Raw genomic sequence first — 25678 nt, 5'->3', positions numbered from 1 at the left:
CCTCCTGATTCTTCCCCTTTTCTTCCTCCCCTTGTCCTATTTCCTCTATATTTCCCCTCTTCCTGCTTTCTCTTCCTCCTTTCCAATCTTTCCCTCTCCCTCAGTGTAAACAATGTATCAGCCTTTCTTCTGGTCTTTACTTATGTTCCCTATATTTCTCATTTCACTTTATCTTATCACTTTTCATCCTTTCTATCTACCTACCTATCTATCTAACTCTGTCAATCAATCAATCACTTCCTATCTATCCATCCACCTATCTATCTAAGTATCTATCAATTAATCAATCACTCTATCTATCCATCCATCCATCTATCTGTCTCTGTCTATCTATCTGTTTATCTGTCAATCAATCTACCTATATCTATCCATCCATCTATCTATCTGTCTATCTATATATCTACATCTATTTATCTATCTCATGCAAACCTTTACTATCCTATTAGAAGCGTAGGGTCCTTGGGGCTAGGCTATTCAATTCAGATATTTAATAATACGTGTGACCATTGCGTCTACCCTGAGTGGCATTCTGTGAGCCATAAACCCCAACCATCCCTCGGACTTAAGTATTTTTAGTAATTTCCTAACACCTCTTCCGTGGTGATTTTTCTGCACATTATACCTCCATATCCTTTTGTATGTTACTGATGCAACTTATATTAAAACGATATTAATAGTTAAGAAGAGAATGTGCTGATGTAATACGGAAAATAATTCGCTTAGCAGGTGGTGGTAAGTAGCCTTCGATGCCACTCGGGTCTTATGAGTGGCACCCAGTTGAGGAGCCTTAACCTACTTGACCACCAGGAGTAGTTTATTTCGTTATACGGTTACCACTCATTATTTCCTGGCCTACAAGAAACCCTGTTAGCTTGCCACTCCCTGTAGAGTTATCTGAAAGTATTACTACATCAAGTGAGTGGATGGTAGGTGCCTCAACCTATCACACGTTATGCAACTTTTGTTATTCCTCTCATCTTTATGCCATCCCATCTTTATTTTATTTTTCATCTCACTTGCTACTGATCTCTTTTTACCATCCCATCCTTATTCTACTTTCTCATCTCACTTGTTATTCCTCTTGTCTTTTCCCCATCCCATCCTTATTCTACTTTCCCGTCTCATTCTCCGTTACGGCCATCCATTATTCTTCTCCCGCGGAACACAAGGGGAGCGGGAAAACTGGCAACGCCGCACTGACCGGGGAGAAAGTGTGGCAAGCCCGGGTTTGTTATGATCAGGGCGAGGGGCTACGAGCATAACAGAGGTCCACTATTTCACGATCAACCCCGACTTTAAGAGGGAATGATCGTTGGGCCGGAGCTACAGCCGCGATAAACCCCCTCGCCTCTCTATGGCACAACGGCCTTGCTTCCTCAGCCTCCAACCAAACGATATTATCCGGCACGGCATAAAACTTCTGGCAAAAATCCTTCAATAATGTCCCGATGGCGTAGCGCAAAGAGAGGTTGATAATATTATTGATTTGTTGTTGTTGCTGTTGATGTTGTTGTGGTTGTTGTTTTGTTGATGTGGCCTTAAGCTCATTACATGATTTTTATTTTTTTATTTATTTATTTTTTTTTACTCAAGCACCGAATCTCTCCGTTTTCTTTTTCCGATCGTCCATCATTTAACTTCGCTCTAGCTTTCTGTTACTGTTCATTTCTGCTGACGTGGATTCGCTCTTCTTTTCAGCCAATCTTCTTATGGCAAAAAAAAAAAAAAAAAAAAATCTAGTACGGCCTACAACTGACGCCAGACGATTTTATTTAACCGACAGTGAGTCATGGGAGCCTTCTTGTGGCCGAAAAATGAGAGGGTTAAGTCAACGAATCAACAAATTATGTCCCATTTTTCTCGCCTGATTACTATATTCTGTTCCTTCTTTACTTATATATATTTTTTCGTTTTTATTTTCTTTTTGCTTGAGTGACACCGTGGAATTAACCCCTTCTGGCCAAGGACGTGTTATATAATTTTGGTTCATACAAGACGATTTAGGGAAGTGATATTAATGAAGGCTTTTGTCCAACCACTCCAATTCGGAAAGTCTCTGTTGGCTAAAATCGTCTGGGTGTAACAAGACTACTGTTAATGACCTCATCGGGCTGATGGGGTTTATTTATCCTGCAGGTATCGTAAGAAGGTTACTCCTGCTAGCCTTTGGTTCCTTCTTCTCTGAATAATAATAATAATAATAATAATAATAATAATAATAACAATAATAATTTTTAAACAAGTGATTTTAGTATACAAAATAAATTGCACAACAGTTACAACAAAAATAACAGTAATGATAACAACAACAATAATAATAATAACAACAATAATAATAATAATAATAATAACAATAATAATAATAACAACAATAATAATTTTTAAACAAGTGATTTTAGTATACAAAATAAACTGCACAACAATTACAACAAAAATAACAATGATGATAACAACAACAACAACAACAATAACAATAATAGTAACAATAAACATAGGATTTTTGAACTTTACTTCTGCTACCACCAGACGATTCTAAATAAGCTTTGCAGGGACTTTTAAACTGGAGGGGTTAGATGGAGCCTTCACTAACCCCTTCACTACAAGAAACCCCCTCTAAGCTGAAAAAAATCGTCTGAAGGGTGAAAGAATGTGTAAAAATATCATCACACTGGTGGAGCAAAAACTGTGTAGCTGTGAAAATAGATAGACAGATAGATTGACAGACAGACGGATGGATAGACAGATGGATGGATAGACAGATGGAGAGACAGACGTACAGATATGATGACAAAAATCTTCAAGGTCAGGTAGACAGATAGATACAAATAGATAAATATAGATACTATAGATTAACAAATATAGACAGACAAACAGATATATAGATACAGAGAGAGAGAGAGAGAGAGAGAGAGAGAGAGAGAGAGAGAGAGAGAGACGGGGAAGGAGGGGGGGATGGTACTGCAGGGAGGGATAAATTTGTTAAGTTCAGCAGTTTATTGTTGCCTTAGTGTTCCCTGCTCACTTCCCGCAAGGCTGTACATACTCCTGCTCCTTCTCCTGCTACTGCTACTTCTCCTGCTACTGCTACTTCTGCTGCTCCTGCTTTTCTTACTGCTGATCCTCCTGCTTCTGCTACTTCTGCTCCTGATTAGCTGCCTCTCTTGCTACTTCCTCTACTATCTCTCCTGCTACTGCTTCCTCTCTGCTACCTACTGCTCAAAAAAAACTACCGCCACTGCTACTTCTGCTACCCACTGCTGCTACTGCTACTTTCTGCTGACCCCTTGTGTTCTACTGCTTCACCTGCTACCTTCTACTGCTATTTCTCTCTACCTACAGATTCTTCCTACTACTATTTACCTTACCTACTGATTCCTCCTACTGCTACTTCCCCTACCTACTGATTCCTCTCTCTCTCTCTCTCTCTCTCTCTCTCTCTCTCTCTCTCGTGCCCGCTGACACAAACATACAGAGCATTATCTCTCTCTCTCTCTCTCTCTCTCTCTCTCTCTCACACACACACACACACACACACACACACACACACACACACACACACACACACACACACACACAGGAAAAAAAAAATCCGTGTAAAAAAAACAAGGGCTGAAAGGAAACATTTGCCGAGGCTGCCAAACATGTGAGGAGGATTGACTTCAGTAAGCCTGGTGGGAAGGACTACCACGACTTACTGGGGCACGCACGCACGCACACGCACACGCACACACACACACAATCTGTCTATCTATCCATATCACACTATTCATCTACCTGGTATCTCTCTCTCTCACACAAACAATACCTATCTATATATATATCAGACCTACACACACACACGATCTATCTATCTATCCATATCCATTACAAACACTACCTATTTATTTATCTACTTATCACACACACACACACACACACACACACACACACACACACAAACTCTATATACGGTACATCTATCTATCTAACACAATACGCTATCTATCTATCTATCCTTATCTATCACACACATTATCTATCTATCTATCTATCCTTATCTATCACACACATTATCTATCTAGTATCTATCTCTAACAAACACACACAGGAACTATAGGTACATCTATCTATCTAAAACACACACACACACACACACACACACACAGATCCTTTCCTTGGGGCACAAGTCACGTAGCCATCACCACCAGTTTACCCAGTTCCCCCAGTCCATCAGTCTTTCCAGTTTCCCAGTTACCAGTCACCCAGTTCACCCACTTACCAGTCACCCAGTCCACCAGTCCTTCGAATTTCCCAGTTACCAGTCACCCAGTCTACCAGTCCTTCGAATTTCCCAGTTACCAGTCACTCAGTTCACCAGTCTTGCCAATTTCCCTGTTATCAGTCACCCTGTCAATCATTTACCAAACTCCTTAAACTAGAGAACGTCTCTTGTAGTTGATTTTTTTGCGAGAACTGGGGAATGGCAATGAAGGAGAAACTGCTATACTCTTTTTACTCTAACTTGGCCTAAAATTGACATCACCCTATCTTGATCTCTGAGTATTAACATTGGAATAACACTAGAAAATGATGCTATGCTCTTTTTTACTCTAACCTGGCCTGAAACTGCCATCTTTCCATCTTCATTGCTCGGTTCTAGAAATCAACAGAAAGCAAACCACATCAAGACAGACATCTTAGTGGAGGAGAGGAGAGAAATAAGATGTACGACTGCCTGAGAGATTTAGGCAGATCTGACACGATTCCACACACAAATAAACAGTAAAGTGCACGTGATTCGGACTGAGATGGCGTCTGAGCTTTTTTTGAGAGCCACCTCCTTGTTGTGCACGACATTAAAGCACGTGAGAGCAAACCATCTTTTTTTTAATTAGTCAGCAGGTGAGGGTACGTATACTTCCACGACTGACTTAAAAGGGATGCTACTGAGGTACACAGGGAGTTAAGGGAAGCATTGTGCAGTGTAAAGGCGAGAGAAAACAGCAAAGCGACACTGCGGCAGAGCGAGTGGTGAGAGTCTGTGAGATGGGAGTTGAGATGCAAGACTTAATACTGCTGATAAGAGCTGAAAAAATCAAGATCTCATGAATACAAGGTCTATCTAAACGCAGGTGGATGTTGCGCGCTGTCGTCTCTTCCTCCATTCTTCCTCCCCCTCCTCCTCCTCATCAACTTCTTCGTCTTCTGCTTCTTCTTCATCATCATCTTTATTTCTTCCTCTCTCTTTCCGCCGCCTCCTCCTCCTCCTCCTCCTCCTCCTCCTCCTCCCCATCAGGTCTGCGGGTAAAACATCTAATCGCGATAGAATTTTTCCGCGTCGATCAAATTTGCATATTCATCAGGGGAGAGCGTGGATGAGCCTCCCTTTAAAAGTAATGGACGTGGGGTTTTAATTCTTGCTACACCCATGCCATTTAAAGTCACCTTGTTCGCCCCTTCAATGCCAGGGTGTAGTCTATTTTTCGTTTTTTTTTTTTTCTATCGTATTCTTTTATGTTGGATTTTTGGAACTGGTGGGGTTAGTCTTTCTGAACCCCTTCGAAGGTGGAGAGGGACGCCTTCAGGTGGTGGTACTGATATTACTGGGTAGTGGAGCTGTCCGAGTATACAAACGACCCTCAACTCCCTCTCTATCCTCCCAGGAGGAGGATGGTGGACTGCAGAGGGGTAATTTAAGCCTGCAGTCCACTGGGTTCACGTTCAGATGAGCCTCCTGCCGCTACGTCATTGAAGGGAAGGGGTCAGGAGTGAAAGTCAGTCCACGTCAGCAGTCCGAATTTCCAAACAAACTCTCTATCTACTTCTCCCCTGGGGTAGCGGTAGTGGAACTGGAAGCACACCAGGCCCGCAATCTAGAGGTACTGGGTTCGATTCCCCGGTGGGCCATGAAGATCTTTGGGCAAGGTAACTTTAACCCAGTCTCTTTGTACCTTGGACTGAACTAGGAACCTGTGATGTAAATGTGACGGTTGTGTGTCGTAGTCTGGGGACAGCCTGTATGTCACTCATGTGGTGGATGGGGATTAAATTTTCTTCTTCTTCTTCTATCTTCTTCTTCTTCTTCTTCTCGTACTCTTCTTTTCTCTCTCCCTTTTCTTCTTCTTCTCCTTCTTCATTAACTACTTATCTCGTTGGCTGAATAAAATCGTCAAATAGCAGCAATAATATGGAAAAAGACGTCACCGTACTGAAAGGGTTAAGGTTCAAGGAGGAGGAAAACGGTATTGTCAGTCCCTTCACCCCAAGGACGCAGCTTTCTTCTTCTTCTTCTTCTTCCTACTGCCAGATAATTGTACCTACTCCAGGAGAGTTTTCTGAATGGAGGGGTTTGATACAGCCTCTCCAAAGCCCCCCACCCCCTTACAGCCAAACTGGTTGGAAAGACTGAGGGATAGTGAAGGATTTTTAAAAGAATACATCAAAGGTCAACGTCAGAGGGTGAGGTCAATTCAAGAAGCTCTGATCCGACCTGGACAAAACTTAGTGGAAGTGTTGAGTGTCAGCCAAGAATGAAGAACGTATATTTTCTAAACAATCTATCGAAGGTCAAGGGCATATGGAAAAGTAAAAAAATTCGGGCCACATACCATCCGAAAGGCATGGCTGTTGTAGTATTTTGGCTTTCATTCTTCATTTTCTTTTCGTAAACTGGCCTTAAGAAATTTTACTTTGCTTGCACTGTGACTATGCATTCTGGAGAGGAGATATGAATTTCTAAAGAGTGGGAAGTGATGGAGGGAGAGAGGGAGGGAGAGAAGTGAGGGAGGGAGGGAGGGAGTGGGGTGATGGAGGGAGGTGAATGCGGTAAATATAAACGGGGAGAATAAAGAAGTGAAAAGAAGCAGATGAGGTGGGAAGATGGGAAGAGTTAGGAAGAGAGGAGGGGGAAGGAAGAGGAGAAGAGCAGGTGGAGGGAGAGAGAAAAGCAGATTTTAAACATATATTATGCTCTCTCTCTCTCTCTCTCTCTCTAAGGACCAAAGGATAGTAACGTCGTAAAAACTGTCTCATCCAAATAAAGTTAAACAAAAGAAAACAACAATCAAGATCCATTAATGAAGAGCACAGGCTGAGGGAAAGGATGGCCTTGGAAAAACGTTTATGAAGCTCCTGAAGAAAACGTTTTACAAGGCTAACGTTGCCATTTTATCCTTGTCCTAGACGCAATTTCGGTAATGTCTACTTATCTCAATCTTCGTTTAACAGGATCTATCTATTAAATTTCTTCCCCACTAACCTCCCAATAACTGACCTGTACTACCGTTGCACACACACACACACACACATACACACAGAACCAAGGATGAAAAAATAACCTCCGAATCTGCGACACCAGAGGTAATTATGACATTTCTTAGCCTCGATATGGGTCGAATTTCCTAGCACTTTTTTTTCCCCTTTATACTCTCTCTCTCTCTCTCTCTCTCTCTCTCTCTCTCTCTCTCTCTCTCTCTCTCTCTCTCTCTCTTCGTGGTGAATCTACAGTAATCTGACAATCTTTTAATCTCTTCTGCCCGGTGACATTTTTTTAAAAATAATTTTGCTGCCACTATAGTTTTTTTTTCACTTGAGGGAACTGGGCCACTCTTACAACCTGAAATTTGATGTCTTGGTTATTAGGGAGGAATGAGTCTTCTTGGTTACTAGTCAAATTTATCCCCCAATCTGACTACATCTGGCCAATAATTGAACTGGAAGAGGTTAAAGATTTTCATGTCAGAGATGAAACAGATTATGGATGCTTTTCTTCGACTCTGGGGAAAAAATTTTGCAGTAAAGGAGTGAATGAAGGTAATCTAACCCATCCGACTCGAAAAACGTCTCTTCTTAGCTACATTAAATCGCATGAATGAACAGAAAATAAAAATTAAAATGAGTCTGGATTAATGGGGTTAACGTTCCACAATTATATATTAAGTCGAATTACCGGTCTTCCAAAAAATACAGGAAAGTTTGTGGAAAATGCTGTGGTATTTTGAAGCACATTATTGCCCACATAATAACAAGGATCATCTGTAATAGGTCAAGGAAAATGTGATGAGGAAGACGACGGAGCATACAAGACATCAGACAGCGATTAAATATATTGAGATCACGTACCTCGAATTTCTTCTTCATCTTCTAGTTTTCCTTCGACCTTTCTTCTTGTTCTTGTTCTTCTTCTTCTTCTTCTTCCCATGCTTCTAATTTACCACCCAGCGTCATCCCAAACACCCAGAACTTAAGTCACTGGGGCTGACGAGGGAGAATAAGTAAGCTTCACAGGCCGGGTAAAGAAGGGGATGTGAGAGGGATTTGTCGTAAGGCCCTGAACGCAAAGGGATTCGATCTTTCGTCTCTCCGGTCTTCAGAACCCTCAGATATTTGGTGCAGTCCTTCCTATAAAAGAATTGAAAAAAAATGAAAAATTAATGCACACGGCAAAGAAGTTGGTATTTGGCGCGGTTCCTCCTATTAAAAAAAAAAAAAATGAAAAACGAAAATTTAATTCACAAGGCAGAGAAGTTGTTGGATAAAATCATTTCGTACATTACATACATTATTCAGTATCTTATTGCCTCACTAGGAGCGTGGGATCCCGGGACTAGGTTAATAAATCCCGGTACTTACGGAGAATGTTGACCTGCGGAGGATCCCTGAGTGGCATGATGTGAACAGTAAGGCCCAACCATCCCTCGGAATAACACCCCTATGGTCACTACCTGGTTCGTGCGCCTTGACCTACGGCACCACCAGGCTTTCAGAGTTAAGGCTGTCGTAAATTTAAGGCCATGATAACAGTACATCAGCTTAAGGAAAAAAAAAAAAAGATTCCCTGAAGCATTTACTTTTTATACCAAATTACCGATACTTGTTCCAGTGAGAAGGCGCCCGTGAGCAGGAAATAGCAGTCTCAGTCACCTATATTGTCTCACTGCTGTCGTATATAATGGAACTACACCTGAGCAATACTGAATACTCCATAACCAGGCCACACTCATCACTGACTGGGTTTCCTGCAGTTGCTTCATTTACCAGATATAGGTTACCGATAGCGAGTCATCCCTCCATAAATCACTTCATTCCAATTTGCTCTGTTCCATACACAACTCTCATAATGTTTTATATCTATACATCATATCTCAGAATCTCATTAACATCTCCTTGGCTTCACCATTCCTATCTCTTCCTTTACTCTCGATCTCCACAAGTTTTTTACCAGTTTCTCATCATCTCAAGCTCACCTACTAATTCCTCGTCTTCCTCAGTCCCCCTCTTGCCCGCTCCACCTCCTGGTCTTCCCCTACCTCCTCCCCCACATCTTCCTCACTGCATCTCATGCTCCTGCCTCATCCGCTAACCCATTTTCCCCTTCCCCTCTCTCCCCTCTCACACCTCCACACTCACTCACTCCTCGACTTCCTCAATCCCTCTCTTCCCCATCCACCTCCCAGCCTTCCCTCTTCTTGATGTTATTTTCCATTTCAGGTTACGTTAGTGTACAACATGCCTTCCATTTCTCCTTTCCTATGAAAAATCGTTGGCAGCTTTTCTATGTTGCATGGTAGTCCTTCTCATTATTTCTTGCCGGCTTCGGCTGGAGCGCTCCGTGGACAGGAAGGAGTCTTCTTGTTTTTCTATCGTTTTCTTTAACTTATACAATCGTTTTGTTAGGTATGACTTTCCCCACTTCAATCGGTCTCGAAAGGAACCAGAAGTTTGTTACAGCTTGCTTGTCTTTGTACTCATTTGTACTCCCCCCAGCCACCTCCTACCCTTCCTCGATCCCTCTCTCCCTAATTCATTTCTTTCTTCCCCCATCTTCTTTCCCATTCACCTCGTCCTTTCTCCCTTCGACTCACTTATCCATGAGACCAGAAAGTCCCTCCACTTGCCAAGTCTTCAAAGGACTGCCTGGCTCCTAAGACTCCCTGCTGACTCCCCAGGGCTGACTATACCGACGACTCCTTCTCCCTCCTGACTCAGAAAGGACTGCTGATTCTCTAAACCGGAATGAGGCAATCTGGGTTCCTGCTGATTTCCCATTTGCTGAGTGCTTAGATCTCGAAGCCTCACCCTCCCGACCCGCCCCATGCTGACTCACCCAGGCCACAGAGGGCGACAGCGTTCTCCTCCCTCTTCTGTGCTGATTTTGGTGACTCCGTAATACCTTTTCTTCAGCGATTTATTTTGCATATTCCACCTAGAAGCGATTTATTGTCCTTAATACTCCTAGAAGCGATTTATTTCCCTTATTACACCTAGAAGCGATTTATTTTCCTTATTACACCTAGAAGCGATTTATTTTTCATTCTCACCTACATATTAAAGTCTGTTACATTTATAATTATTAATATCGACATAGAGGTGAACAAGGAAAACGAGACGATGTATAATGAAAAAAAAAAATAATGGCTGGGAGGCGCTGTTCATCCTGTGTTAAAACAATAGGAAGAAATGGATAGCAAGGAGGCGTTGTTTATCCTGTGGCTAAAAATGAGGAAAGAAAATGGATGGGGAGTCTCCTACGTCTCTGAGGAAGCGTTGTTCATCCTGTTTAAATAATTGGGGAAAAGGGATAGGGAGTCTCCTAGGTCTATAAGGAAGCGTTGTTCATCCTGTGAAAATAATAAGGGTAAGTGGACAGGGAGCCTCCTAGGTCTCAGGGTATACGAGCGACGGTGGTTTCTGCCCGACTCTCTTGCTCTCGTTCACGTCGTCCTCAGTGTCGTAAAGCAAAAAGAAAAGCGAGAGAGAGAGAGAGAGAGAGAGAGAGAGAGAGAGAGAGAGAGTCTTCGGTTACAGTTTATGTTCATGGTAAAAATCGAAATAAACCTTGTACGAAACTGAACTGTAAATCGTGTAAATAAACCCGTTTTATTAAAAGCCGAAGAGTGCATACATTTATATTGATTTTTATTTTTCCATGTACTCTCTCTCTCTCTCTCTCATAGACCTACATTATTAAGAGTAGCGGAAGACGTACATTTATATACTTATTTCTCTCTCTCTCTCTCTCTCTCTCTCTCTCTCTCTCTCTCTCTCTCTCATACTCTTCTTCTTTGCTATCTCTCTTCTGTCTTCATATAATCTCTCGCCAGCCCGAGCCTCTTCCTTCCTCTTCTTTACCCTCTCTCTCTCTCCTTTCTTTATACATTTTCGTCTTTCTCTCGCTTCTCTTTTTCTCTACACTACTATCTCTTCATTTCTTTTCTTTTTATTACCTAACTGTCTTGGCTTACGGGGGGAAGGACTCTTCTTCCTTTCTTCCTCTTCTTCTGTATCACCTCTCTTCCTCCTCCTCTTTCTCCTCATCATTTTCTCTCTCTCTCTCTCTCTCTCTCTCTCTCTCTCTCTCTCTCTCTCCTCCTCGTAAGCGGAGGGGGGGGGGGGCATATCCAAGACGTGTCATTCGCCCGGAAAACCAAGGCGACTCCTGATATAAGCAAAACAGAATTGGATCGGGGGAGGAAAGGAGGGAAGAGAGGAGAGAGAGGGAAGGAAGAGAGGAGAGGAGGGAAGAGAAGAGAGGGGAGGGGAGGGAAGAGAAGAGAGGAGAGGGGAGGGGAAAGGGAAGGTAAGGGGAGGGGAGAGGGGAGGGGAGAGGGAAGGTAAGGGGAGGGAAGCGGAGAAGAAAGGCGAGGAAAGAAAAGGTAAAGTTGACGGGGATGAGGGGATGGAAAGAGTGAAGAGAGGAGAGGAAGAAGGAAAGAGGAGAGAAAGAAAAGAATGACGAAGAGAAGCTGAAGAATGGAATGGCGATAATGAAGAAGGGAGTGAGGTAAGCAGAAGGAGAAAGAGGCATGAGGGAGGGAGGGAGAGAGGGAGGAATGGAGGGAGAGAAGGAGGAAGGGAGGGAGGGAGGGAGAGAAGGAGGAAGGGAGGGAGAGAGGGAGGAAGGAAAGAAGGCATGATGACCTCACAGGATCGGATAGGAAACGAGTGAAAAAAAAAGAAAGGGGGGGATAAGGGATAAGGAGAAGATGAAGAGAAAGACATAAGGACGGGGATGGGAAGGAGTGAAAACGGAGAAGGAAGGAAAGTGAAGATGGGGAAAGGAGGAGAGGAAGGAAAGAAGCGAGAAAGGTGAAGAAAGGAAGAGGAAGGAAGTAAGGTTTGATAGCGAGGAAGAAAAGGAAAATGGAAGACAAGGAAAGAAAGAAAATGTAAGGAGGAGGAAATGTAAGACTGGAGACTCAGAAGAAGAACCAAAGAATAATAATAATAATAATAATACCGTACTATACTCGCTTCACTCTAACCTGGCCAAAAACTACCATCTCTCCATACTGAATGCCGAGTTGTTATAATTAACGCTGGAATATGATGCCAGTCACGAAGAAGTGCTATGAAAAGAATGAAGAGCGGTAACTCTCTCTCTCTCTCTCTCTGCCACTGAGCTACGTGAAATAAGCTGCAAAAGGACGAAATCTGGGCTAAGCTAAGGTGAAGTAGTCAATGTTTCCTCCACGTCCCTAAATATAGTGACGGGGGAAGTACTATATATGTGGGAGAGAAAGAGAGAGAGAGAGAGAGAGAGAGAGAGAGAGAGAGAGAGAGAGAGAGAGAGAGAGAGAGAGAGAGGGGATAATGAAAAGGGATGAGGTGGGTGAGCGGGGCATCCAATAGGGGCAGGGGGAAGGTGGGTGTGGTGGGGTGGGGTGGGGTGGGGTGGGGTGGGGAGGAGGGAGGAGTGGGTGTGGGTGGGGTGATGTGGGGTGGGGTGAGGGTGGGGAGGCCATCATCTGCCAGGTGCACTAAACATATCCGCCACAAGATTGACGTAAGGGTTAAATTTTCTGCACTGAGGGTTATTTTCCCCCGGTGGTCAATTTTCAGGTCCGCCACTGCCTCCCGCCACGTCAATGTTTCCCCAGTGCAGATTTACGTGGCCATAGCTGACCTTACCTTCCTTTTTCGTGAAACAAGTATTATTCAGGAGACGTGTTTTATATATTTCGTTAACCCTTTCACTACGAGGCCTCCCTAGGATAAATAAAATCAACAGGAGGAAGTGAGAGTGAATTACGAACTCGCCATCAGACTTAACATGTCAAAACGTCTTGGTGTATAATTTTCTAAGACGGATTATAATTTTCGATGAAGGGATTTAAAACACTAAGATTACAGAAGGATTAAAATGCCGAGGATTATAATTTTTTAAGGGACGGATTAAGGGGTCTAAGAATATACTAGGAATTAAGGCTTTTTGCGATTATAATTTTCTTAGGATGGATTATGGCGTCTAAGATTATACAAGGAACTAAAACATCTAGGACAATAATTTATAAGTATTAGCCACGGTGTCAAAGATTATACTCCGTCAAGGAGTCTTAAGATTATACAATTATTTTCTAGGGGCGGATTAACGCGTCTATGATTACACGATTATTCTCTGACGGCGGATTAAGGCGTCTAAATTACACGATTATTTTCTGAGGAGGGATTAACGCGTCTAAGATTACACGATTATCTTTTAAGGGCGGATTAAGGCTTCTAAGATTACACGATTATATTCTAAGGGTATATTAAGGCGTCTCGGATTATACTTTTTCTTACGTTTGTGGCGGGCCGGCGTCTTCTGCAGAGCGGGTATTTCTGGCATAAATCCGGCCTTTGACACGAGATTACGGTCAGGATGAAGGCTATTTTCTTCAAAGGGAATATATGTTAGGGCAGGGTGGCAGGGAAAGGCAGGGGTGACGGTAAGGGAGAGCAGGGGATGTAGGGATGGCACGGGAAGGTAGGGGTATGGCAGGGAAGAAGACAACAGGGAACAGCAGGGGAAAGTTGAGGGTGTAGGTGTGCGTCAGCAAGGGAGGGTAAGACAGGGAAGGGGACGGCAGGGGAAAGTAGGGGATGAAGGGATGGCACGGGAAGGTATGGGTATGGTAGGGAGGGCAGGGGACAGCAGGGGGAAGAGGGAAAGTAATGATGGAAGGGGAAACAAGAGGGTGGTATGGAAGTATGGGGTCGCAAGGGTAGGCAGGGGAGAGTAGGGGTATGGTAGGGTGGCGGGGTGATGGCAGGGAGGGGGCGGCAGGGGAAAGCAGAATGGAGGATGTAAGGATGGACGGGGAAATAATAGGGTGGTGTGAAAGTATGGGGTGATAATGGTAGGTAGGGAAGGGTAGGGGGGTATGGTAGGGATAGGGATGTGGTAGGGGTGATGACAGGGAATGGCAGGGGAAAGTAGTGGATGTGGGGAGGGCAGAGGAAGACAAGAGGTCGTGTGGTGAAGAAAGGGGGGGATGGAAGAGGAAGAAATATGATACTAGGGTGAAAGGAAGGGTAGAAGAGGAAAAGGAAGAGGAGGAGGAAGAGATGAGGTGTTAAAAGAGAAATGGGAATGTTAGGGGATAAATAGGGTGAAGGGAAATTGGATGGGTGTGGGTGAAGCGGGAGTAGGTAAGGAGGTAGTGTGTGGGTAGGGTGACAGTGGAGGAGGGGAATGTGAGGGTGAAAGGGAGGACAGGGTTAAAAGGGCACCATAGGGTAGGGTGAGGAGGCAGTGTGACAGAAGAATAGGGTGGAAGGACGACGTAGGAGAGATATAAGAGGTAAGAAGCGTGGAGGAAAGACGAGTTAGAGGAGGATGAGGATGGAAGAAGAAAGAAGAGAGGTTGGGGAAAGAAAGAGAGATAAAGTGATTACGGAAGGTAGGGAGGATAAAGGGAAGTGGGATGTTAAAGTAGGCCAGGCGGTAGAAGAGGGGAGGTGGGGAGTAGGTGTGACAGAGGAGGGCAGGGGTGAAGGGAGAGACAGCAGAACAGCAAGGGTAAAGAAGGAAAGGGATATCTGGGTGGTAGGGGTAGCAAAGGGAGGCAGGGGAGGGGAAGCGTGATAGCAGGGTAGCAGGGAGGGGAAGGGGGTGAAGGAGATCAGACAGAAGCGAGGAATGGAAGGGAGATGGGTAGGGATTGGCAGCAGGGGTGGGAGGGAGGGGGCTAGGGAGGGGGAAAAGGGTAGGAGAGACAGCAGGGGAGGCAGGGGATGGCAGGGACAGTGATGGGGACCACTACGAGATTTTATTGAACCTCTTGAACAGATAGCTGATGCTTGGTCTTGGGAAGGGGGGGGGGGAACGAAAAGGGAAGGGGGAAAGGTCGAAGCGGGAGGGAAAACGAGAGAGAGAGAGAGAGAGAGAGAGAGAGAGAGAGAGGAACGAAATGGAGATACAGGTGAAAAGGAAGGGGAGAGGGGATGAGAAATGGAAGAGTTAAAGAGAATGGGATAGGACAGGGAAGAGGAGACAAGGAAGGACAACAGGCAATGAGAGAGGGAAGAGGGGACGAGGAAAGGAAGAGAGAGGGAAGAGGGGACGAAGAAAGAAAGGGGGAGGGATGTGACAGAGAGACAATGGGAGGAAAAAAGGGGGGAGAGAAAAAGAAAATGGTAAGGGAAAGGTAAGAGAGAGAGAAGAGATGGGGCAGAAGAGACGAAGAAAGAACGGAGGGAGAGGAAACGGAAGACAGAAGGGAAGGGAGGAGGAAAGAAAGAGGAAAGAAATGGGAGAGAGAGAGAGAGAGAGAGAGAGAGAGAGAGAGAGAGAGAGAGAGAAGAGCAAGGAAGAAACGAGAAGAGGACATGAAGGTATAAAGTTGTATCTAAAAATATAAGCGTATCTTTGCTTTGAATTTTTTGTGTAACCCAAAATTACACTCAAAGCTCATAACACAATTCTGTATAACTATTAAATTCACAAACACATAATGTACTTTTAAATATGCAAAAATACATCCGAAAAACACAACACAGCATTCACCTCACTCTTGTCAAAACCAACCCTCACATTTTCTTCCATATCTCAGTACATATTCATTCAGAAACGCACTCAATGCACACAATCCCTGCCCCCATTAGCAGGAACACACGCAATGCATTCAACTCAGACTAACTCCACTCATACACCTCCAGCGAATTCTATTTCTCAGTAGACTCAACACACTTTAACACATGCACTAAACCCTAAAGTGCACACACACACACACACACACACACACTCAAAAACACCATTACATACAGAACACTCCAAACTCAAACGCATCAAACCACCACACCCAACTCCACGCACTCCACACGCTCCCTACTCACACACCCCAACATAGCCACCATCTCCCCAACGCCCCCACCACACTTCCCTCACACCTCCTCCCTTACCGCATAAACATATCCACTCCCCAGCACCCCACCCACACACCCCAACAGCTCCCCAAGGCCCCCACCACACCCTCCCCACACCCTCGCCCTCAACACATTAACATTTCCATCAACAAAAGTGCACGTGTATTTGAGGTGCGGGTGTCAGATTGGGTGTGGTATTAATGCATGACGTCATCCGCTGCATAATGAGGGCGCGACCTTTGAAACCTGCACCGAAATAATTAGCGAAAATGTGTACATGATGCCAATCTTACACACATATCGCGTACTTCTGTATTTATGAATGTATATATAATTAACAAATGTATTCGTTCACTAGCGTACCGTATATCATATCTACATAAATATATGCATGGAGATGTATTTACATGTATACATACATCAATACATAATTTTACTCTTGTTCCAAAAACATGGTTGCATACTTCGCGCGAGGCAATTTGACACCACAGGCGATGGCTATTGCAAAATGCCTGATGATTCCTGCCCACGCTGGTATATATGCCTCCGTGAAGATGCATTACATCGCATGCTTATGACATTTTTAGACGGTATTATTATCATTTAGGTATTCAGATGATATAAAATGAATATTTCCAGAATAAAATATCATTATCCGAAATGCTCATTTCGGGCATCGTCGGAGCTCTCCTGCTCGATAATTTTTGGAGTTTATTACTGTATATATATATATATATATATATATATATATATATATATATATATATATATATATATATATATATATATATATATATATATATATATATATATATATATATATATATATATATATATATATATATATATATAAGATACAGTACCTAAGCACATTTATGTAACTCTCCAAATGCTGTTACCTACATACATATTAATGGGTCATACATGTACGCAATTTACAAACGCATATTTAGAAGTACATCAATCGTTCTTAAATAAACATTTAATATTCTGCATACACATTCATCTAAGCATCACGCATTTATTGGCTCCTTACTTTTTATGTTTTGTACTACATGTAACAGTTAAGGATTTAGTAAATTTCTTCTGTCTGCCCTCTTCATTTTAACCTTACTTCAAATCATCAGACCCAACACTGTCCAACTTCACTAAAACAGAATGTACCCTGCCGTAGTCCAACTCAAACTCACCTAACCAAACCTAATTCAACGTAACTAATTCTATTCTAAGATTTAATTGAGAAAGATTAAGTCAGCTATGGGGCAGAGAGGGACATTTAATCATCTTTGACATTTTCTACTGAACCAGCTCGTACCTTAATCCAACCCTAACAAACCTAACCTAATTTCACGACACCAATCCCATCCCAAGGCTTAATTAGGCACGTTATAAGTCATGTTAGGCAGAGAGGTTTAATTTACGTCTACCTGCAATCAGTAACCGCAGCCTCAATCCGCGCTGGCAAGAAAATGCGGTGCGACTCAGAGGCTTAAGTTTGGTGAACCATTACCATAATTGGGAGTTGGGTAAGGGAGAGGCAGGGGCAGGCAGGGTGGGAGGCAGATCAAAGGGGAGAAGCACGTCAAAGAGAGAGGCAGGCAGGTAGGCAGGGGGTCAAAGGGAAGACAAGGGGATACAGAGGTGGGCGGCTAAGGAAGGTTGCCAGGAAATGGAAGGGGCAGACGGCAGGACAGACAGGGAAACAGGACAATAAGGCAGATCAGAGGCGCGGGACAGGGAGGCAGAGACGAACAGGACAGACAGGAAAACAAGACAATAAGGCAGGAGAAAGGGGGAGGTAGGACAGGGAGGCAGACGTGAAAGAGGTTTAGGACAGATGAGGAGGCAGGACAGAGGGGGAGGCAGGACAAAGCGGGAAGCAGGACAGAAGGGGAGGTAGGACAATGAGGGAGGCAGGACAGAGGGGAAGGCAGGACAGAGGGTGAGGCAGGACGGAGGGGGAGGCAGGACGGAGGGGGAGGCAGGACGGAGGGGGAGGCAGGCTAGGGAGGGGGGAAAAGGGAGGGCATGAGCAGGGAGATAATATCCGTTCCAACCACCTACTACTTATCCACAGCCTACCACTTTATTCACACCACCTACCACTTATCCCCACCACCTACCACTTATCCTCACCATCTACCACATATCCCAACCACCTACAATGTATCCCCAAACCTACCACTTATCCCCACCACCTACCACTTATCCCCACCACCAAACACTTATCCCACCACCAACACTTACCCCACTACTAACACTTGCCTCTAATTCCCATTTCTACCATCCGCCACCTATCATCTGCCACATCCCACCTGTTATCTGGCACCTTCCATCCCCACGTGCCATCTACCATCTAACATTTTTTTTTTTAATGCGAGGAAGAAGGAACCAAAGGCTGGGCCTGCAAAATCCTTCCAAGAAAAAAATAATAAAACAATACAAGAGAGAGCCAAATTCAAGATCCATTCATTTCGAGGTGGCTGGACACACTGAGTTTGAAGGACTGGAGATCACAGGAAGAAGGAAATACAGACAGAGGGAGACAGTTCCAGCGCTGACCTGTTGCATAAATGAAGGACTGGGAGTAACGGTTAACTCTTGCATTAGAGAGCTGGACAGAAAAGGGATGAGAGTTTGTTGCTAGACGGATGCTACTCGCCCGTCGTAGAGGTGGAGGAATGGAAGCAGACAGTTCACAGAAGAAGTGACCACTGAAGTAGCGATTGGAAAGAGATAAAGAGGCAACAGTGCGGCGAAGAGACAGAGGTTAAAGGGAGCCTGTAAGAGGAGGAGAGTTGATGAGACGAACAGCCTTTGACTCCACCCTATTGAGAAGAGCTGTATGTGGGAAGCCTCTCCACACATTAGAGCTGTACTCCAAACATGGGCGAATAAAACGCGTGTATAAAGTCAACAACTATGCAGGGTTAACGAAGACACGGAGTCGGCTTAGCACACCTAATCTCTTGGAAGCAGATTTTACAAGAGATGCCATATGATCTTTCCACGATGAGTCCCGTGTGCATGAAACCCAAGTATGTTCAAGGATGATGCAGGATTGAGCTGGATATTTTTAAACATTAGTGGGGACTCCTGTGGAAGATTGTGTCGGGTTGATAGGTGTAAAAACTGAGTCTGTCATTTGCCACCTTCCATCCGCCGCGTCCAATCTGCCATTTTTTTTTAATGCAAGAAAGAAGGAACCTAAGGCTAGATGTTGGCAAATTGTTCCCTCCTCACACCTGCCATCTGCCACCTGCCATCTGTTATCCGCCACCCACCACCTGTCATCTGGCACCTACTATCTGTCACTTACCATCTGCCACCTACTACCTACCACCTACCATCTGCCACCTATCACCTGCCATCTGTCACTTCTCACCTGCTATTTGCCACCTGCTACTTACCATTTGCCGTCTGCTACCTACACCAAGCATCTGCCATCTACCATCTGCCACTTGCAATCTGACATCTACCATCTACCACCTGCCTTATGTCACCTGCCACACACTGTCTGCCACGTGCCACCTATCTGCCACGTGCCACCTATCTGCCACCTGCCACCCATCTGCCACATGCTACCTATCTGCCACCTGCTACCTATCTGCCACCTGCCACCTATCTGCTACCTGCCACCTGAGCGGCACCTGGGGAGGCAGCAGGTGTTGATTACAGGGTGACATATTGATCCTTTGAGAGGAGGAGGAGGAGGAGGAGGAGGAGAAAAAGAAGAAGAAGAAGAAGGCCAAATAATACAAGAAAAATACAAGACATAAGAAAGGAGAATGGAAGAGAAAGGAAAAAGAGAGCAAGGCGGACGGAAATGAAAGAAAATGAAGAGAAAACGGAGAGGGAGAGAAAAGACGAGAGGAAAGTTATTATTATTAGGACGGACGTGATATTGAGGAGCGAAATAATGGTGGGAAGAAAATGGAGAGAGAAAAATCAAAAGGAAGAGAAAATACGAGAGAGAGAGAGAGAGAGAGAGAGAGAGAGAGAGAGAGAGAGAGAGAGAGAGAGAGAGAGAGAGAGAGAGAGAGGAAATCAACTCTTAGGTCTCCACGCGCCACATTTCGCCGACATTCGTACGAGAGAGAGAGAGAGAGAGAGAGAGAGAGAGAGAGAGAGAGAGAGAGAGAGACGAAATAAACTCTTAGGTCTCCACGCGCCACATTTCGCCGACATTCGTACAGCTTCAAGACAAAATCGCAAGACGTGGCAAAGAAGACAACAAGAACCAAACTCAATGCGAAAAAAAAAAAAAAAAGGTCCTTCCAGCTCGCACCTCCAATTTTTCGTTCTCTCTCTCTTGGCACCACAGTAAGCGAACAGAGGCGGCACTACAGGAAAATCTTCAGGAAAATATCCAGATCTCCAGGAAAATCTTTGGGAAATCTTCAGGAAAAATCTAGAAAACATCCAGGAAAATCTTCAGGAAAAACTCTACCAAAATCTCCAGGAAAATCTTTGGGAAATCTTCAGGGAAAATCTAGAAAACATCCAGGAAAATCTTCGGGAAAAACTTTACGAAAAATCTAGAAAATATCCAGGAAAATCTTCGGGTAAATCTCTAGGAAAATCTTCAGGAAATAATCAGGAAAATGTTGAGAAAAATCAAAGAAACTTCATGAAAATCAAGGAAAATCTCCAGGAAAATCTTAGGAAAAATCCACAAAACATCCAGGAAAACTTCAGGAAAATTCTGGAAAAATCTAGGAAATATCCTGGAAAATCTTCGGGAAAACCTCTAGGAAAATCTTCAGGAAAATGTTCAGGAAAAACTCTAGGAAAATCAACAGGAAAATCTCCCTTGATAGCAGTCCCACAGCAAGATACCGACAAGGAAAACGCCACCACTAGTGATGATGAACACAGAAATGATCGTGATGCAATGAAGGTAGAAAATCACTGCAATTCCACAGCACAGTACCGCGTTGCACGGTAGGAGAGAATCAACAGAAGCCGTAGCATCACAGCAGCCCAGCTTTTCATCGCAGCAAAACAGACGATAATCCACCTGCCAATTAAGAGGACGCCGAGATCCCACCCGCTGTAATTAAGCCACAGGTAAAAATACAGGTCAACAGGTGCATTCACTCTGGTTTTGGGATACGAGTTTTTTGATAAATATATTCCTGAATTATACATCCAGGGGTTGAGATATAAAAGATTCAGTCAAGACAGGTTAGAATCACAGCCTGCCCAGGTGAGAATGTATGCTAATCTACCTTTTCTGAAGCTACCTGAGTGTGTTACAGCATCAGGAAGCAGGGTCGCCATAGTGCATGGTGAAAAGGATGTGTTGAACAGATAATTACCACATCTGCACACATGATAATAATGTTCTTTGCATTAATACATACGTGGGACTGTTAGAGGTGTTGTGTAGGGCAAAACATTAGGAAGGAGAGAAGGATGCAAAGGCAGGGTGAAAGAGTAAGAAAAGGGGTGAAAGAAAGTGAGGGAGAGGGAGGATGTGAAATGGGGTGCAAACCAAGCAGCAGTAAAAAAGAAGAGAGATAAGGAAGTGACAGTGCTAGCAAGGGAACGGAAGTACAGGAGAAAAAGCAGGAAAGAGAGATGTGAAAGGAAGTGCAATCGCGGGCGACATAAAGGAAGATAAGGAAGTGGTGGTGGTAGGCAGGACAAAGGATAAGGGAGTAGAGGAAAAGGGGAAGGTGTAAGGCACGGAGAAAGGACACAGGCTTATGAAAAGTGCTTAATTCCTACAGACAGCACAAGGATCTTTCAGGCTGAAAGTCATATATTTATATATTTTTTAAAGCTTAATCTAACACGCAGTCATCAAAGTTACATCCAGGTCCCTAATTCTACTGCAGGGGGAACGACTTTTGCCCAACAGTCTGATCGGTCCGAGAATGGAATGGGCTTATGGAAGGGGTGGGATGAAAGTTAAAGAAAACAAAAAAAAAGTGGGCAGATGGAAAGAAAAGACTGCAAGACATGACAAAACAGGGACCAGAGGGGAGGGAGGGAAAAATGGAGGGGAAAGGGAGAGGTGAGAGAAGAGAGGTGGAAGCGGGGCAAGGTAGAGATGAGCAGAAGGGAAGAAACAAAGAAGGGAAAAGAAAAGTAAGGGAGAAAGAGAGGTGATGGTAAAAAGAGCGAGAAGACGGAGGCGAAAAAAAAAAAAGATAACTAAGACAGACGCTGGACGTCATAAACAGAGAGAGAGAGAAAAAGAAAGTGAGAGGAGTAGGAAGAACGAAACGGAGGAAGGGATGAAATAAGTGGACGGAGGAAGCATCAGAAGGGAGCAGGAGGGAGGAAGGGACAGAGGGGGGTGAGAACAAGAGGCTGACAGTGACAAAGAAAAAAGTATCAGAAAGGAGGAAAGATGGTAAAGAAGGTCCAGGAAGAAGGAAGGGAGGAGGAGGTACGGAAGGAAGCAGGTGGGAGAGATGAGAGGAAGCATGGCGTAAGGAAAGAGGGAAGGAAGGATGGAAATACAAGCGGTAGGGAGGTAAGGAAGGAGGGAAAGACAGTGGGAGGGAGGGAAGAGTGGAAAACAAGGACCAGTAAAGAGCGAGGGAGGGAGAGAGGGAAAGAGGAGGAGGGGGAGGGAGGGAAGGAGGGAGGGAAGAAACAGGTGAAAGGTTTATCACAACAACAAGGCGAGGCGAAAGTCAATTTACCGGTTCCACTTGGATGGCTGGATGGTTAGGACGGTTAGGATGGCTGGGTGGTTAGGATGGTTGGATGGCTGGGTGGTTAGGATGGTTGGATGGTTAGGATGGTTGGATGGTTAGGATGGTTGGATGGTTAGGATGGTTGGATGGTTAGGATGGTTGGATGGTTAGGATGCTTGGATGGTTAGGATGGTTGGATTGTTCGGATGGTTGGGTGCTCAGATCCAAGAATAAATAATACTTTGAAAAGCAAAAAAATAAAAATGAAAAAATAAAAGAAACTACCTCGTGATATGACTCTCTCTCTCTCTCTCTCTCTCTCTGACAATTCCTGACATGAGATTATTAGCCCGTTTCTGAGACACAATATTTTACGACATCGGGCAACAACTAAATTTGATCCTTCCTTCAGCGTCGAGAGAGAGAGAGAGAGAGAGAGAGAGAGAGAGAGAGAGAGAGAGAGAGAGAGAGAGAGCAAAAGATAGTTACAAAAAGGGGAAGAGAGAGACACGGAGGAGGAGAGATTAAAGAGAAAACAGAGGAGAGGAGATAAAATGTAGGAAGGAGATAGAAGAGGAGAGATAAAGAGGCACCACAGGTAAGTCTTGAGCCCCTTATTGTTTACCATGGTGCTTGAAACCCTCTCAAGCGACTTCAGAAATAGAATCCCGTGGGAGATATTGTGGAACGATGATTTGGTGGTGACTGCAGGGAATGAAATGGAAGCGGGGGAAAGATTTAGGGTGTGGAGAGAGGGTACGGGACACAAGGGTTTGAGAGTAAATGCAGATAACAAAAGTGATGGTATCTAAGGCTGGTGGCGGTACTGTCAAAGACAAGGGAGAGTGGCCATATGCGATCTGCCACAAGGGCGTGGGAAATAATTCCATCTTGTGCAGTATTTGTGATAAGTGGGTGCATAGGAGATGTAGTGGTATTAGAAGTAGACTGCGAGATAATGCTGAATTTGTGTGTGCGGTGTGTCGGGTAGAGCATGTGGAGATCGTCAGGCGTGATGGGATTGATCGTGCTGTGAGTCCCATATGTGTGAGAAAAAACTTTATGACTTGGGAGACATGTTATGTGCTGGAGGTGGGGCTGGAGCTAGCTCTGTAGCTACAGTGAAGAGCGGTTGGAAGAAGTTCGTGGAGCTGTTGCCTCTCCTGACAGTGAGAGGGCTCTCCCTCCGTGCTATGGGCTCATTGTATGCAGCATGTGTTATGAGCGTAATGCTGTATGGTAGTGAGACCTGGGCAGTGAAACTTACAGAAATGACAATGATTAGGAGAATGTGCAGTGCATCCTTCAATGCGAGGTCTGGGGGCCTAGGTTTACGATGGAAGAGTTAAGAGGACGGATGGGACTGGAGTGTATTGGTGTTGTGATGAGAAGGGGCAGATTGAGATGGTCTGGGCACATGGAGAAGATGGGGGATGGCAGCTGGGTGAAGAATGTGAGACGTGTGAACGCTAGACGTAGGGTTGCGAGAGGCAGACCGAAAAAGATCTGGGACGGTCATAGAGTGTGACCTCAGGGATAAGGGACTGAATAAGGTGGCTGCCAGAGAGCAAGCAGCAAGGACAGCCGCCATTAGGTGACCAAGGCCGACGCATGCAAGCATGATGGATCCCTTACAAACGAAACGAAACGAAATGAGCGCAACGAAAGGGAAAGAGAGTAGGAGGGATGGTGGATAGAAGAAGAAAAAAAAAAAAAGAGGAAAAACTGAGGAGGAATGAAAAAGAGACGAGAAGACAACATGGAGATGTGAGAGAGGAGAGATAACAAGGGAAAAGAGAAAGAGATCAGGAGAGATAAAGAGGAAAGAGAAACAGGAGGAGATAGAGAGGAGGAAAGAGAAAGAGAGGAGGAGAGATAAAGAGGTGGGAGGGAGGAAGGACCTCACACACCGACTAAGACAAATTGAGTCATTGTGAGGAAAGTGGAGGGGTGTGGAGGAGTGGAGGGGTGTGGAGGGAAATGGAGAGGTGAGGAGGGAAATGGAGGGACTAGCTGGGAGGGAGGTGAAGGGATTGGGAGGGATGTGGAGGGACTGAGAGGAATGAGGAGGGACTGCGAGGGATGTGGAGTGCTGGGAGGGTAGTGGAGGGACTGGGCTTGAGTGGACGGACTGGGAGAGACGTGGAAGAGCTGGGAGGGAAGTAGAGGAGCTCCGAGGGATGTGGAGGGACCTCGGAGGAGTGGAGGGAGGCGGAGGGAAAGGGAGGGGGTATGGAGGGAAGTGGAGGAATCTGAGGGGAAGTGAAGGGAGATGGAGGGAAGCAGAAGCGTGTGGAAGGAAGTATGGAAGGTACAGAGGGAAGGGTGTGTGTGCATGGAGGGAAGAGGAGGGGTAGAGGGAACAGGAGAGACGTGGAGGGAAGTGGAGGGGCTGGGAGGAAAGTGGAGAGCAGTGGGGGGGGGGTGGAAGGGCAATGAATACCAAGTCGTAAGTTCATGCAATTCAATGAGTCTCCTTGGTTACTGGTTTCTTTATTTTCATTTGAGGGAACTGGGCCAATCCCGTCACCTGTATACTATATCGTGGTTGCATGAAAATAGATGAGCTTTAGTTAGGAATGAGTCTCCTTGGTTACTAGTCAAAAAAAAAAAACACCAGTCTACCTTTGGTCTGTCATGAACTGTGCTGAAAGGGGTTAGAGAGGGAGAGGGAGAGAGAGAGAGAGAGAATTTAACCTGTATGGGGAAAATAGCCTAAAAAAAACTCCCACCATCTCTCTCTCTCTCTCTTTCATTTAATTGGGCATGCTGCTGATCTCTCTCCATCTCTCAGGTTTTTTCTTGGTCTCTGTACCCTGCCCAGCTCCACCCTTGGGTGGGGGGGGAGGAGGAGGAGGAGGAGGAGGAGGAGGAGGAGGAGGAGGAGGAGGAGGAGGAGGAGGGTGATATTATTATGATTA

The sequence above is a fragment of the Coenobita brevimanus genome, chromosome 100, assembly GCF_032717465.1.
Source record: "Coenobita brevimanus isolate Jiangsu-jjx chromosome 100, ASM3271746v2, whole genome shotgun sequence".
Lineage (NCBI taxonomy): Eukaryota > Metazoa > Arthropoda > Malacostraca > Decapoda > Coenobitidae > Coenobita > Coenobita brevimanus.
The sequence above is the reverse complement of the archived record's forward strand: the minus strand, read 5'-3'. Positions refer to the sequence as shown.